At 41.3% G+C, this 15509-nt stretch overlaps 1 protein-coding gene across 1 annotated transcript in view; it reads left to right on the top strand.

Annotated features, from left to right (window-relative positions):
* The window catches only part of DCX (doublecortin), a 115288-nt gene that overhangs the window by 37277 nt on the left and 62502 nt on the right, over window positions 1–15509 (top strand). The window lies entirely within an intron of this gene.

Raw genomic sequence — 15509 nt, 5'->3', positions numbered from 1 at the left:
AATAAAATCCCTATCAAAATCCTGTGCTGCTTAGTCACTCAGTCGTGTCCAACTCTTTGTGACCCCATGGACTCCTCTGTCCATGGGATTTCCCCGGCAAGAAAACTGGAGTGGATTGCCACTTCCTTCTCCAGGGGGTCTTCCCAACCCAGGGATCAAACCCAGGTCTCCTGCATTGCAGATGGATTCTTTACCATCTGAGTCACCAGGGAAGCCCTAGCTGGCTTCTTTGCAGAAATTAATAATCTAATACTAGAATTTATTTGGAAATTCAATGGATTCAGAGTAGCCAAAAATCTTGAAAAAGAACAACAAAATGAAAGGACTTACATTTCCTAATTTCAAAGCTTACCACAAGGTTACATTAATCAAAACAGTGTGGTACTGGCATAAAGACTGACATGTAGATCAATGGAACAGAATGGAGAGTCTAGAAATTAACCCTCACACTTAACAGTCAGTTGCTTTCAAAAAGAGCATCAAGACAATTCAATGAGCAAAGAATACTCTTTCCAACAAATGATGCTTGGAGAACTAGATGGATATGCATCCATGCAAAACATAAACATATAAAAAGTTAGACCCCATCTAATACCATATACAAAAAATTCACCAAAATGAATCAAAGGCCTAAATATAAGAGTAAAAAATATAAAACTTTTTGTAAAAAACATATATAAATCTTGAATTTAGATTAGGCAATGGTTTCTTAGCTATGACACCATGAATATAAGCAACCAAAGAAAAGTTTGGCTTTATCACAATTAAGAACCTGTGCTATAAATGATACTATCAAGAAAATGGAAAGATAATTCATAAAATGGGAAAAATATTTGGAAATAATATATTTGATTAGGGACTTGCACCTAGAATATATAGAGAGAACTCTTACAAATCAATGGTAAAAACAAACAAAAAAAGAAGACAAATACTCTGATTAAAATGTGCTAAGGGTTTGACTAGGCATTTCTCCCAAGAAGATATACAAATGACCAATAAGCCTATGAAAAGATGCTCAACATCGTTAACCATCAGGGAAATGAAAATTAAAACCATAATGAGATACTACTTCATACCCATTAGGATGGCAGTAATCAAAACGACAGATAATAAAAAGTGTTGGCAAGAATATGGAGAAATTAGAGCCCTCAAAATCTGCTTGTGGGAATGTAAAATGACACATCCACTTTGGAAATGATCTGGAAACATAGAGTTATCATATGACCCAGTAATTCTACTCTTAGGGGGAATACCCCCAGAGAAATGAAAATACATGTTTACAGAAAAACTTGAACACAAATGTTCATAGCAGCATTATTCATAATAGCCAAAAGGTGGAAACAACTCAGATGCCCATCAATGAATGAAAAGATAAACAAAATATGCTATATCTATGAACTGGAATACTATTCAGTCATAAAAAGAAATGAAATACTTACACATACCATAACATGAATGAACTGTGAAAATATTACGGCAAGTTCAGGAAGCTAGGCACAAAACTACATGGTTCAGTTTTTGTAAAATGTCCATAATGGGCAAATCCATAGTAACAGAATGTAGGTAAGTGGTTGCCTAGGGTTGGAAGTTTGGGGAGAAATGAGGAGTGCCTGCTAATAGGTATGGGGTTTCTTTTGGGGGGTAATGAGAATATTCTAAAATTGATGTGATGGTATTTGCACAACTCTGTGAATATGCTAAAAACCAGTGAATTGTACCCTTTAAATGGGTGAGTTATATGGTATGTAAATTTTCTCTCTTTAAAGCTGTCAGTTTTAAAAATAAGTTTCTATTTTTACAATATTCAAGTTCAGTAATATAGTTCATGTATGAATTACAATGTACTCTTATAAACTAACATATTATATATTACAATATGCAATGCTTCACTCTTTTAAATTTGAAACACAGTAGCTCCTAGTGGTCACACAGAATGACAGAGTTGAAGTAAAAATAGTAGAGGGCCTGGAGGTCACAGATGGGAGAAGTCAGAAAGCTTTTCTTTTGCTTGTGAAGAAGTAAACCAATTTCATGTGACAGTGCCCATTGAGCACGTGGCTTTTAGAAGCTGAGAGTGCTCCCTGGCTGACAGTCAGCAGGAAAATCAGGACATCAGTCTTATAATTACAAGCAACTCTTCTAATGACAAACCTGAGTGAGCTTGTAAGAGAACCCAGAACCCAGCTGAGAGCTGCAATACAGAAGATACCTTGATTGTAGCCTTGTGCAACTCTTGAGCAGAGGTCCCAATTAAGCTGTGCAGGGACTCCAGATCCCTGGGAAAATGTGAGATAATGAGTAGGTGTTGTTTAAAGCTGCTAAATTTATTATACAGCAATAGAAATCTACTACATGAACATCTATGGGAGTGAGATGGAACAGCTAAGATGGAGTTAGCATGTGGGGTCTATGTTTGCATCTGAATTTCTGCTTTTGCTGTTGCTAAAGGACTGTGAGCTGAATAACTGAAGAACAATGTAACCAGCGGGAAGTCTTCAAATGGGCAGTGCAGTCAACAGAGACAAAATGGATGCTTAGAGACAGACAACTGGGCATGTATTAGGGGCAAACTAGTGAAGCCGCCTAAAGAGGCCTCCATGCCTAAAGACAGAAACTAAGCCACTACCTCATTGGACATGTGAAGTTGGAAGATGGTTATCTCTTACAGGAGATTGTTGGGTATTATGAAGAATACTGTTTGAATGCATAAATTTTTTTGAAAAACCTTTATGTCAAAGACACCACTAACCAATATTTTGTTGTTCATAGTCTCGATCCATGTGGGGAACTTGTTAAAAATGCAGATTTCCTGAACCCCACCCAAATCTACTAAATCAGATTTGCTAAAGGATGGGATTCAGAACTCTGCATTTTAAGATGCTGACCAGGTGACTCTCATAAATGCTGATATTTGAAATCCATTGAACTAGCAATCCTTCACCGTCTGCAGTTAGAAAAATTAAAGATGGAGGTCCCCTCTATTTGTAATTTTAAAAGAAAGAGAAGGAGGGAGGGTGAGAGGGGAGAGAGAGAGACAGAAGGAGGAGAAGGAAGGAGGATGAGGAAGGAGAACGAAATGCCTAATTATTAAAAATGTGCATTGAAGATGTGCTCCATTGCCAAAGAGTAAGAACCATGTGTACCACACAGAATATTTGACATCTCTGGGAAGCATCTTCATTCCCATTCCTCCCTCAAACCTACCAGAGTTAACTGCTAGAGCAGGTGGAGGTGACAGGAAGCTGAGCTCAAGCAGCCTGGTTGGCAACTGAATCACACCAGGAGGGGGTTTCGTTTCCTGCTTGTCTTCTCTTACTGGAATATAGTATTAGACCCTAAGACAAAGCTCAGATTGAAGCAGTCCCCACCCCACCCTTTTTCTCCTTGCTTCTTTTCTGTAAGTCATGCTTTCAGTGTTTGGAGTCTGGCAGCTGCAAGGCATGGTTGCTAGGTAACAATTTCCCAGCACAAAGAACCCTCAGCTGGGAAGGTCAGGTCTGTCAGTGTGAAACAGCTGTACAGAATTTTTATTTGTCTTCCTCTTGTTTTGGTTAATCACAGGGCATGAAACCAGAATCAAACTTTTCATAGAAATGAAAAATGCTGGAGGATACCAGTTCAGCTGCTGCTGCTTTTTTCTTTTTTTGCTGTTCATCAAATCACAGCCTTTCTACTGTGTCTCAATAGAGCCCCAACAAGCTTGGCAGGCAGCAGGTGGAGGCAGGAGGTGGAGGGGTCAGGTGTTTCTTACCCTCTTAGTGTCTGGGTGGGGGAGGACATCGTTGAACCATGAGCTGAGAAGGTAATTCCCTTTTTCAAACTGCCTGGCAGTTTCATATTTCAGGATTCAGGTTGCCAGATTAAATACAGAACACCCAGTTACAAGCTGAGTTAAAGATAAACATTGAAAAACTCAAATGTAACTGTCTTTTTATTTGCTAAATCTGGAATCCTACCTAGTATGCAATCAATTTGGTGTGAATTTTGCATGGGGTTGATACCAAAAGAGTAATCGAAGTAGAGAGAGCCATTCTGATGCTGTTCTGGAGGGTCAAGCCCCACACCTGGCTTGGCACTGCTTTGACAAGTATGCTAGAAACTGAAGCAAAGAAAAGGCTGAATCCATTTCTCTTGTGATCACCTTCCTTTATAGTTTTCCCTTGGATGCTACTATAGTGACTAAATATGATTGTCATGCTCTGAAATAAAAGCACATGATTGATAATCAGGAGGCCCAGGATGTAGGACTCAGTAGATGGACTGTAACCAGCTGTGTGACCTTGGACAAGTCACTGCTCTTTAGGGCTTCTGTTGACTTTCCTATGCTCTGAAAGAGGTTGGACTAGAGCATGGTTTTCATAGTGTGCTCCTCCTCCATCAGCAGCATCAGCACCACTTGGGAATTTGTAGAAGTGCAGATTACCAGATTACATGATACCTTCTGAATCAGAAACTCTAAGGGTGGGGCCCTCAATCTGGTTTAACAAGCCCTGTGGGTGATTCTGATGCAAGCTCACATTTGAGAACCACTGAGCTGGAGAATGTATAAAGGTCCTTTCAGCTCTCACTTTCATTAGTTCAGTTCACTGTTTGGCAAGACCCAGTGGTCAGCTGATGATTTGAAATGGCGTGTTCTCCTCATTCCCACCCTCCATAGGGGTTTATTCCAAATTAGTTTGTCTGGGCTGTATTTCATAGTACAGAAATCTATATAGCCTCTCTTATTTTCTTACATTCCCTTTCCTTCTTAGGCAGGGACTTCTAAGGACCATTTTGCCAAAAGACCAGTGTCAAGGTGAAGGTTTCTGGAAGGATAAGCAAGGCTACCAATTGCTGTTTGCACGCTCCATCTCATCACTAGATTAAAGGCTATGTCTGTGGGAGTGTTGATAATGCAGGAATAACTAGCTAAGAACACATTTCAATCCACTTGGTTCTTTGAGCCATGGCTGCCTTCAATTCTGATGTTTTCCTTAAAACTCTGTTTTCTAAAGCCCTCCCCTGTTTCATTCCTGGTTCTTCCTATAGAACAGTATCAAACCCACTCTACTATCTTTCTAAATACCTGATTGCTAAGGGAGACAAACAGAATAAAGAGAAACTCAGGGAGCTAAAATGTGTCCCATACCCTGTTTCTCACAGTTAACATCTAGTGGTGTTGTCCATGGTGCTGAATATTGTTGTCAATTCTAACTTTGGAAATCTTTGTGGCAAGTGTAGGCAAAGTAGGGGAAATTGGATTGTTGTAGTAGTCTGTCATTTGTTTCATTTCCCACTGGAGACAACCTAATGAATTTGATAATCACATCATGCCACTTAGTCAAGATGACCAAGGCAATTATATTGTTTTATAGGTCAGTGCCTTTCCCTGGTGTTTTTCCAGTGAGTAGCAGAAAAAGGTGTTCCTAGCTTGGGTAACTATATTTTATTCTGACAGAGAGGACTCTGTGTAAAGTGTGTGTTTACTTAAGAGCAACAGATCTTTTTCCAGGTGCTGCACTGTAAATATAAATGAGTGGAGGGACCCTAAGATATGAAGTTAGCAATCAAGAGTAGGACTCACAAATCATTTTAACCATCAATCAACTTGAAGGGTAAGGAAACTCAAGAATGCTGCCTTAGTGTTGCATAGGCTATTCACAGAAAGCTTCTTAAATCTACTCTGGGCTATGCTTGAGTGGGTGGATAGTAGGAATCACATAATGACTGTAGAGGGGATTAGCCTAACCCTAACACTCTTTCCCAGCCTGCCCAATGGGCCTTGGTTTCTTTGCCTCCTTTGGGGTTCTCATTATGGCATAGGCTCTACTTTAATAACTTTGAGAGAGAACTCCTTTGTGTCCATAGTGGTGATATATCCCACATAGGCATCTATTCTCAAATTTTGGTGTAATTTTATGGACTCTAAAATCAGAGATCAAAGTAGGAAAAGGGCAGATGCAAGGAGTCCATGGCTGTTACTCTAATGAGCCTGGGTTTGTTTAGGAGAGAATAAGGCAGGATGTATCCAATTCCAAATCTCTTTAAAGTGTCACAGTCAATTATAGATTGTCACCCTAAGAAAGTTACTAAGCCTCTTTGAGCCTTAGTCTTATCATCTGTAAAATGGGTACAATAATACTAGGCAGTATTTATTGAGTAATTACAATATCCCAGACACTATTCCTACTTCAGAAGTCTCTTGTGATAATTAAACATAGCTGTCATAGAGTCCATGGTGTATAGTAGGCACTCAAAATTGGCATCTATTAATATTATTATTGATTTTTAAAATTTGTTTTACTTCTGAGGGTCCTGGATCCAATTAGGCCATGCATGGTAGTTTGGACTCTCTTTTCAGCCAGGAGTTGATGCTGCCTAATGTTAGCTCTTAGCAAGTCTGAGATATTTGTCCCAGAAACCACAATTTTTCCTAGAAACAAGAGTAAATACAACTAGTTTTTCCTATTTCTTGGCTCAGCACACACCATTGTTGTGTACTAACAACCTTGGGAGAGGACTAGAGCACTCCCTAAGATATGTGACTCCTTGGGTTGAAGGTCAGAGTGTCCACACAGGCAAAATTTCCTAAAGGACTGAGTCAGTTTTGTTCGTCAAAATTCACACAAATATTTTTTTTTCCCCTTCTGTGGAATCAGGAGGGCTTTCCAGATGGTGCAGTGGTAAAGAATCTGCCTACCAATGCAGGAGACATGGGTTCGATCCCTAGGTTGGGGAGATCCCCTAGAGAAGGAAATGACAACCCACTCCAGTGTTCTTGCCTGGGAAATCCCATGGACAGAGGAGCCTGGCAGGCTGCAGTCTTTAGGGTCACAAAGAGTCGGACACAACAGAGTGACTGAGCAGGTAGCACATGCAACTAGGAACCAGGGAAGGTATTTCTGGTGTCTTGAACTTGTTCCCTGTGTTCCTACAGCTCTATAATTAAATGGAATGCTCAGCCACTTTGGGACTAGAAGGATAATAGGATACTGGCTAGAAAGGCCAGCCTTGGTGTGTTTTCGCCACAAGTTCAATAACTTGTATCAAATACACAGTAATGATTCTCTGGGGACATTAACTCCGTGGGTGTTGTGATAATGGAACACTGACCTTCCTAACAGAGAATCTCACTTCATTGCATTGTTATCAGCTTTCCTCTATTGGAAAGAACCTCTTAATTGCTGACTTCATCATAACCCCAGGCACTTATTTAACTAAATTGCCAGCTATTTCCCTTCCCTGGTGGAAGGGTCCCTCATAGCCATCACATGATTAAAAGAAGCCTGGCAATCTGAGATTCCAAAGGACCACCAAACCTGAAGTTTTAGCACCCTTTCTCATCTTGTTCCCCCTCCCTTTGCTGCCTGCCTGCTGAACAGAGCTTCCAAAGCTTTGAAATAGATTTAATAGCCATTCATAGGATTTCTGATGGTGATAAAAGAAGTACTGTTCTGTTTTCAGCTGTCACTGTGCTTCCTCTTAAGGCTCGGCTACAGAGCTGACTACTAGACACCCATCTGCTCCCTGCCCAGAGCATGCCACTCTCTTCCCTTTGCCAACCAACCAGTATCATCCAGCCTGTTAGAAAGGAGTGGCCCAATAAGGAAGACTGAGGAGTAAGATGGCTCTGTGTGATGCTGCCTTACTTTGGAAGAAAATGGGCTCTGTTTGCGCATAAAAAGCCACCTTGAATAGAGTGTGGATAATTGTCCAATTTAATGGGATTCTCATTAGGAGGAAGAGTAGCATCGTGTAGCTTGAGTGAGCCCTGCCTATTCTCTGGTACCGTGGAGATGTTAATCACGCAGCTCCTGGCAAGTCTGTCAGAGCTGAAGTGGATGATGTCACTGATATTCCAGCAAGCTCTTTGTCTGAGCGACTGCAGCACTCAGACAGCTGCAGAACAGAGCGCCAGGGAGCTGAATGTGTTAATGGGAAAAAAGCGCTTCCCCTAGTTCTTTTCTTCCAGAGGGATGTTTTCACAAGGACCTTTGTGTGTTGTTCAGTACAGTGGCTGGTCTTATTGCTGATGATTCTCGGAGTCACCATGAAAAGGACATCATTAGGAACACAATAGATACAGATGATCATGCCAAGGTGTGGACCAGCAACGTTGGGCTGATGAGATATTTAAGCTTTTTCTGTGCTTGGGTCAAAGCTTCCATTCCTTCATTTGGACTCTGTAACTGAACACAATATAAATGGTAAATCTATATGATACGATGTGCAATACAATATACAGCACTTTTGAGCTCTTACTATGTGTGTCAGGCATAGAGGCAGAAGTGTACTAGTTAACGGTGTGGGAGTCTGATCCTTGAAATCAAAGCACTTTGGGATTATATTCCGGCTCTTCCAAGTATTAGCTGTGTGATTCTGGGCAGGGTACTTCCCCATGATAAGCCTCTTTTCCTATCTATCATGGGGATCCTAACAGTAGGGAGGATTAGATGAGATAATCCATGCAATTAGCTCAGTGCCTAGCCAATTGTAAGCATGTTAACTTAATTAACATTAACTTTATTGCTAATTTATTTATGTTATCTCACTTAGGTCTTCCAATCAACCTGGTGTGATAGCTACTATTATGATCCCTATTTTATAGGTGAGGAAACAGGGGTTCATACAGGTTAACTTGCCTGAAATCTCACAAATAGCAATTGGTTGAGCCAGACTTGCCCTCAAGCTAGCTGACTCCAGCGCTATTAGCTAATAAGCTCTATTGATGCAATTACAAAGGGCTAGGGAGCTGGAATTTGTGTTTCTCCGTAAGGGGTTCTCCACCTCAGCTACAAATTGAAATCATCTGGAAAAAATCAGAACAGAACACTGATGGCCCCTCAGGTGTGGGGGTGAGTGTTCACTGGGAAGATTCATGTTGTTTTTTTTTTTTATCTTGATAAAAGGTACATGCATTTGTCAAAACTCATCAAATGGTACATTTACAATCTGTACATTTCACTGAATGAAACAAATATTGAACTCTAATTAATTATATGCTTACAGAAGTATTTAAGGGTGAAGTGTCTACAGCCTATTTTGAAACATATCCAGAAATAAGATGGGTTGATAGAGGGACAGGTATATGTTAAAATAATATAGCAAATGCTGATTATAGGATCTAGGAGACACATACTATTATGTATTTGAATATGTTCATAATAAAATGTTGGAAAAATAAATTAGAATCAGCTTTTTAAAAATGCTGATGAATAGGATCCCCTCAGTTTCAGAAGTAAGTTAGTCTGGAGTAGGGAGCCCAAGTGTAGGTTTTTAAAAAAAACTTTCAAGGTGAATCTCAAGGGCCTTTAAAACAAACAGTGTACTCTGGACTCTCAAAGCCAACTCACAATAAGTGTCCCTGGGTTCAAAACTGAAAGCGTCCTGATAACGTCAGTCAGTGATAGCCCATCCCTCCTTCTCTCTTGTATATCTCCACTCTGTACCCTCTACCCCTAACTGCAAACATTTCCTCTAACTGAAAGCAGCACTGGGAAGAACTGTAATGAAGAGCATCAGGTAAATTATAGGTAGAAGCCACCTTCCTCTCCCATGCACTCCCATCCACTAGATCATAGCCCCAGGTTCTGCCCTGATGCAGAGAGCTGACTCATTGTAAAAGATCTTGATGCTGGGAAAGACTGAGGGCAGAAGGAGAAGAGGACGACAGAGAATGATATGGTTGGATGGCATCATCGACTTGATGGACATGAGTTTGAGAAGCTCTGGGAGTTGGGGATGGACAGAGGAGCCTGGCAAGCTACAGTACATGGGGTCGCAAAGAGTCAGACATAACTGAGCAACTGAACAGCAACAACAAGGCCTCTACTTTGCAGCTGCTGGAGAGGCAGACACTCAACTTCTGGCTAAGTGGTAGACCAGACACTTAGAGCTGAACACAGGTTGTGGGATCATAGAAAAGTGAGCCCAAAGTTGCTTGGATTTTAGCTCTTGCCTTGCCGCCTCTTATTTTTAAGGAGCTGGTGGGAGATTGTGTTATCAACAAGCATCATTTAGGTCTCGTCTAGAGGAGCAGGAGCAGAAACCCCAGGATCCCAGAGTTTCAGCCTGTGGGGTTTCCTAAGTGCACTGAGCATATATTTGCTGCCAACCCTACATAGAATTTCTCTCTCTCTCTCTTTCTCTCTGTGTCTCACCTCCCCTTTCTTTCCCTTTATGTCACCTCCCCGCTCTCTCCCTTCCCCCTGTTCAAGTTTCATGGATCTATAATGGCTTTTATGTGGGAAGGAACTCATGTTGTAAATGACCCATACGTTAAAGTCACATAAAAATATTTCCTTCTGCAATCAATGTGCCAGGGGTCACAGGCTGCTGATTCAGCTGAGAAGCAGTGAACCAGGTCATTTTATCATTGATGTAACTCAAAGATGGGATTATTATCTCCCCTGAATATGAAAGGCAGTTCTGCCAGGAGAAGCAAAGACTCTTTAATTAGACTGACATATGGCCAAAGAAGCATTGTGTGAAATTTGTGTCAGACTATAGTGGAATCATTTGGGGAACCAGTGTAGTCACCAGTAGTTTGGAGGGAAATGAAATTAGCCATATGCTAGATCAAGTGAAAATGGCTACTCCTGGAGTCTCTAAAATAATCTAGGTAGGTGTAATGTTCTAATAGCTAAACCTACTACTTTGGCCTGGCCAGAAACAAAGTTGAGTAGAGAAATAAATTTGCTTTTAATGGCTTCTCTCTACTTCCAAGCACTATGTACCCTGTTAATATTCCTGGCAACCCAAATTCGTCCAATGCCTTGGACCTGCCCTACTCCACAACTATACTCAGGGCCAGGGTTTCTAAAAGTTGGTAGACACTCCACCCATGATGCATGATATATTTATGGGTTTCCTAGATAAGCATTTCAAATTCTAATAGCTATATTTGGCTTTAGATGTACTAGAAAAAATGGCACATCTGTCCTATTATTTCATCACTATTACTATTTAGGATGAGGCTAATTTGTATGGACAAAAAATAGTCAGTTTTTTAAAAAAGTGTATGTGGAGATGGAAAAAATTCTGAAGGTTATGCTTGAATGACTGAAAATTAATAAAGCATGCTATAGACCAGTGGTTTTCAATCTGAGGTAATCTATTCCCCCCTCCCCACCCAACAATGGGATATTTGGCAATGTCTGGAGATAGTTTTGTTTGTCACAACGTGGTGGGAGGGGTGCTACTGGCATCCAGTAGGTATAGGGATACTAATAAACTCTCTAATGCATAGGACAGTTCCCCCACCCCCTGCAAGAAATAATTATCTGGTCTCAAATGTTAGTAGTGCTAAGGCTGAAAAACTCTGCTGTAGACCCGTGCTTCTCAGAAGTGCCTATGAGTCAAATAGGAATCTTGTGAAAGTGCAGCTTTTGATTCAGGAAGTCTGAGGTGAGGTCTGAGATTCTGCGCTTCTGAAAAACCGTTGGCTATTAGAACAACAGAGGAAAGTATCTACTGGGGCAGAACATTGTCATGAACCTCTTTAGGGTCAGAAAGGAATGCCCTTTGGCGTCTTTTTATGTGAATGGGTATCATTAAACTGGATGCATCTTCCCAAAATATACTTCTTCCCCCTTGGATGGCAGCAGGATCACTTAAAATGTTTCTTGTTAGAAATCTTTGGAGCAGGGTGAGTGTGTATGTGGTGGGCGTTTGGGGGGGCACTTTACCTGTTCCTTTGTCAGAAAGGAAGCTTTGTGGTAAAGGATTGAAGACCCAGGACCTACGAGAAGAAACTGGGCCAAAGAGGGGGATCCTCCAGCTGTGCTGGCTTGAGCTGTCAGGGTACCTTTTCCCACTACCTTTGACTCTTGGAAATGGGTGCGATTTGACATGTGCCAACCATAGGGCCACCACTGTGCCACATGCTTCCTTTTGTGGACCTGCCACACACCAGAAAGTACCCCTTTGGGAGTCATTCCCTTGGATAATACAGGTTTTCTAAAAGTTCTTATTAAAATATATGGAACTAGTATAGAGAAAGAATAGATTGGTTGCCTAGGGCTGGGGAAGTTGGAGGGATTTTGAGAGTGACTGCTAATAGGTACAAGGTTTCTTTTGTTTGGTTTTAAATATTTTTATCATTTATTTTTTTGGCTGCACTGGGTCTTAGTTGTGGCATGCATGATCTTCAATCTTTGTGGCATGCAAACTCTTAGTTGCAGCATGTAGGATCTAGTTCCCTGACTAGGGATTGAACCTGGGCTCCCTGCATTTAGGAGTGTAGAGTCTTAGCCACTGAACCACCAGGGAAATCCCTAAGGTTTCTTTTTGGAGTGATGGAAGTATCCTAAAGTTGATTGTGGTCATGGTTGCACAGCTTTGTGACTATGTTAAACCCACTGAATTGTATACTTTAGATGGGTAACTGTATAGCATGTGAATTATCTCTCAATAAAGATGTTATAAAAATACATAAATATATGAATTACATTAGGAGATACAGATTAAGAGATAACCAGGGGAACCTTAGTGGACTTCCCTGGTGGCTCAGTCAGCAAAAGGGTCTGCCTCCAATGTGGGAGACCCGGGTTTGATCCCTGGGTTGGGAATATCCCCCTGGAGAAAGAAATGGCAACCCACTCCAGTACTCTTGCCTGGAAAATCCCATGGACGAATGGAGGAGCCTGGTAGGCTACAGTCCATGGAGTCGCAAAGAGTCGGACACAACTGAGTGAATTCACTTTCACTTTTCACTTATTTATTTTTTTATTTTTTATTTTATTTTTTTTTAATTTTTATTTTTACTTTATTTCACTTTTAAGGGAACCTTGGAGAACCTCATGTAAGAGAGAAAAGATGGTTCCATCCACAGGGATGGAAACATGGAAACAAGAAATACAGGGTAGTAATCGGGATTCTTCAATTTTCAATTCTCCATAAATTCATATCTACTCTCTTGAATCCAGTTGCCAGTAACCCCAACTATTATCAACGTGTTCCAACATTAGACTGATAGGAGCCAGGAAATATTCAAATGTAGTGAACAAAAAGAGTCAGGTCCCCTAAGATAAAATAATCATGGCATAATTAATAAAGCGTAGGGTTTGGCACTACCCTGTGGTTCTGGAAGGTCTTTAAATTCAGTCAGGCCACTTGGACCATTGTTGTTTTCCACAGAGAGCTGCAAGACCTGAGGCCTAAGAAAAATGGATATTTTTTTCATTGAAATGGAGACTATGGTTTTGGAAGAGGCAAAGTTAAAACCACACTTATCTAATATAGCCTGGTGGCTAAAGGTTCCAAAACCACAGAGGGAGAACCCCTGTCTCTCCACATGTGGCTTTCCATGAACCCACTGTAATTTTAATAGTTTGGCATGTCACAGATGAAGCATAAATGGCAGGGTCACTTCAATAAATGACTTCAATAAATGTGTTTGAGAAAACAGAAATGACAGGGCGTGGAACCTAGATCCCCTATTCCTACGGCTGAGCTCGTGCGAGTTGAACACGCAAGTATCAATAGTATGGTTTTGAATGTAATAAAGAGCTCTCTCACCCTCCAACTTATGTCTTGGAAATGCCTTGGAAGGAAAAATAATGTATTTAGCTATTTAGCAAGATTATGTTTACATCTTGCTATAAATAAAGGGTCTTAGGAGTAGGACAGGATGGCTTGTTCAAGTCAGGAAAAGAATGGCTGTCCTAGGAAAGGAATGACAAGTAGGAGTTTGGGGGCTAACAAAACAAATTGGTCTTTTTCTCAGTTTTGCTCTAAGCTTCCCCTGATTACTGTGACCAGTAATTCTTGGACTTGGAAATATAAATTGAGAAGGGGGTATTCCTGGGACCCAGTATCGTGAACCTGCTGCCAGCAGCCACTGAGTAATCTACTACACAGCACATTGTTATTTGTGACTCCCTTAGGCCCCATTAGTGCAAGAGAAACCTAGGACAAAGGAAAGACTACAAGAAGATAAAGGAAATAAGCATTCAGTACAGTTACTAAATATGTATTTCACAGCAAGGAATTATCTCTATTGGACTCCAACAGGAGGCAGTCCAGCATTTGGCCTGCGATTGACCCTGGGTACAATAAAACCCCAAATTTCAAGAAAGCATTGTGGAAACTCCCCTGATTGAACTCATCTCACTCTGTAGAAGACAGTGGGTTATTTACAAGGCGTATCCTGCCACGTTCCCTTTCCTGCTACGAGGATATTTTATCATCTCTCCAGATTTCACACCAGGGTCAGTCTCACTTGGCTCTGTTTCCTTTGTGTCTGCAGATCTCAAATTGTCAGGGAACATCTTGTCAGGAAAAGGCCAGATGGGCAGACAGGGAAGTGATCCAGCCCCTGAGGAAATAAAGTGCTCAACCTGTCTGCACTCCCTTGGGGCACAGGAGAGAGGGGCCAGACAGACAGGGACACAAGAGGAGGTTCCTCCAACTTCACTCAGAGCTGCAGAAACCTGGGCCACATGAGCACTTTTGGAGTGTAGGGAGCAGGAAATTCCAATTTCCATGTTGTGAGCTAACAGGATGAAATCTGATACCACCCTCCCTATGCTCTGGAAATGAACTCAGTCCTCTCTTTGAATTGGGGTCTCGGAGCCACAGAACCTCATAATGCAATTTTCACTCCCCAGGCCCTTGTAAGAAGCAAAGTGAAATACTGGTGATACGTGGTCTAATTAAGGGCTCAAACTGAAGGGAGCTCTCACTAGATTTACATTTTGATTCCTGAGAGATGTTTTTCTCTGGCGATCACATGGCAAACAGATTTTAGACAAAAGCAATTCAGAGTCATTTTGGCATCCTCAACGCCTAGCAATGTTTGATACGTGGTGCTTAGTAAATGTGTCTTTATAGAGTAAGCCTGACTTCTGGCATCAACCTCTCCTTATCGATTTGGAATATAAGCACAGATGCCATCCCTTCCATGGTCTCTGAATTGATTATGCCCTGGGGGCCTGGAAAATATCTAAATAAAACAGACAGGAAGGGTCAAGCATTGTTAGCCAGGGAACCATGCTTCTGATTGTTCTGAGAGCTGATTCTGGGGTAAAATCTAGTTGGCTTCCTCTTCTCAGCCTTGGCCCTTAGCCCAGTGGTTTTGACCCACAGCTGTGTCTCTGGACTGATTACTTTCTACAGTCTTATTGGGTTTCCTGATTGCTCTCCCTGTTCCCTGTCCCATGAGCTGAACATTAGTCCACAGATGTCAGGGGAAGAGACTTGGCTTTTACTGTCTAATTGCTTTAGTGGTGATAAGTCAGAGTACAGTTCTGGGTTAAGGAGTCCCAAGTCAACTTACCTAGAAAAGGAGCAGTCAGAGAGCAAGGTCAAGTTCTAAAGGCCAGGGTTGAAATCTACAGGCCAGGGAGCTGAGAACAGAATAGAGACAACTCACTGGATTTAAGTTTGGAAGCATAGGATAGGTTATGAAGATTCATTTCATGACATTATGCTAATGATGTATTCAATCAATGGTTCTCAACCCAGGGACAATTTTGCTAGGGGCCATTTAATAATGTCTAGACATATTTTTGATTGTCACAACTGTGGGA

This window comes from Capricornis sumatraensis, chromosome X (genome assembly GCF_032405125.1).
Source record: "Capricornis sumatraensis isolate serow.1 chromosome X, serow.2, whole genome shotgun sequence".
Classification (NCBI taxonomy): Eukaryota; Metazoa; Chordata; class Mammalia; order Artiodactyla; family Bovidae; genus Capricornis; species Capricornis sumatraensis.
This window is presented reverse-complemented; position numbering and strand designations above follow the sequence as displayed.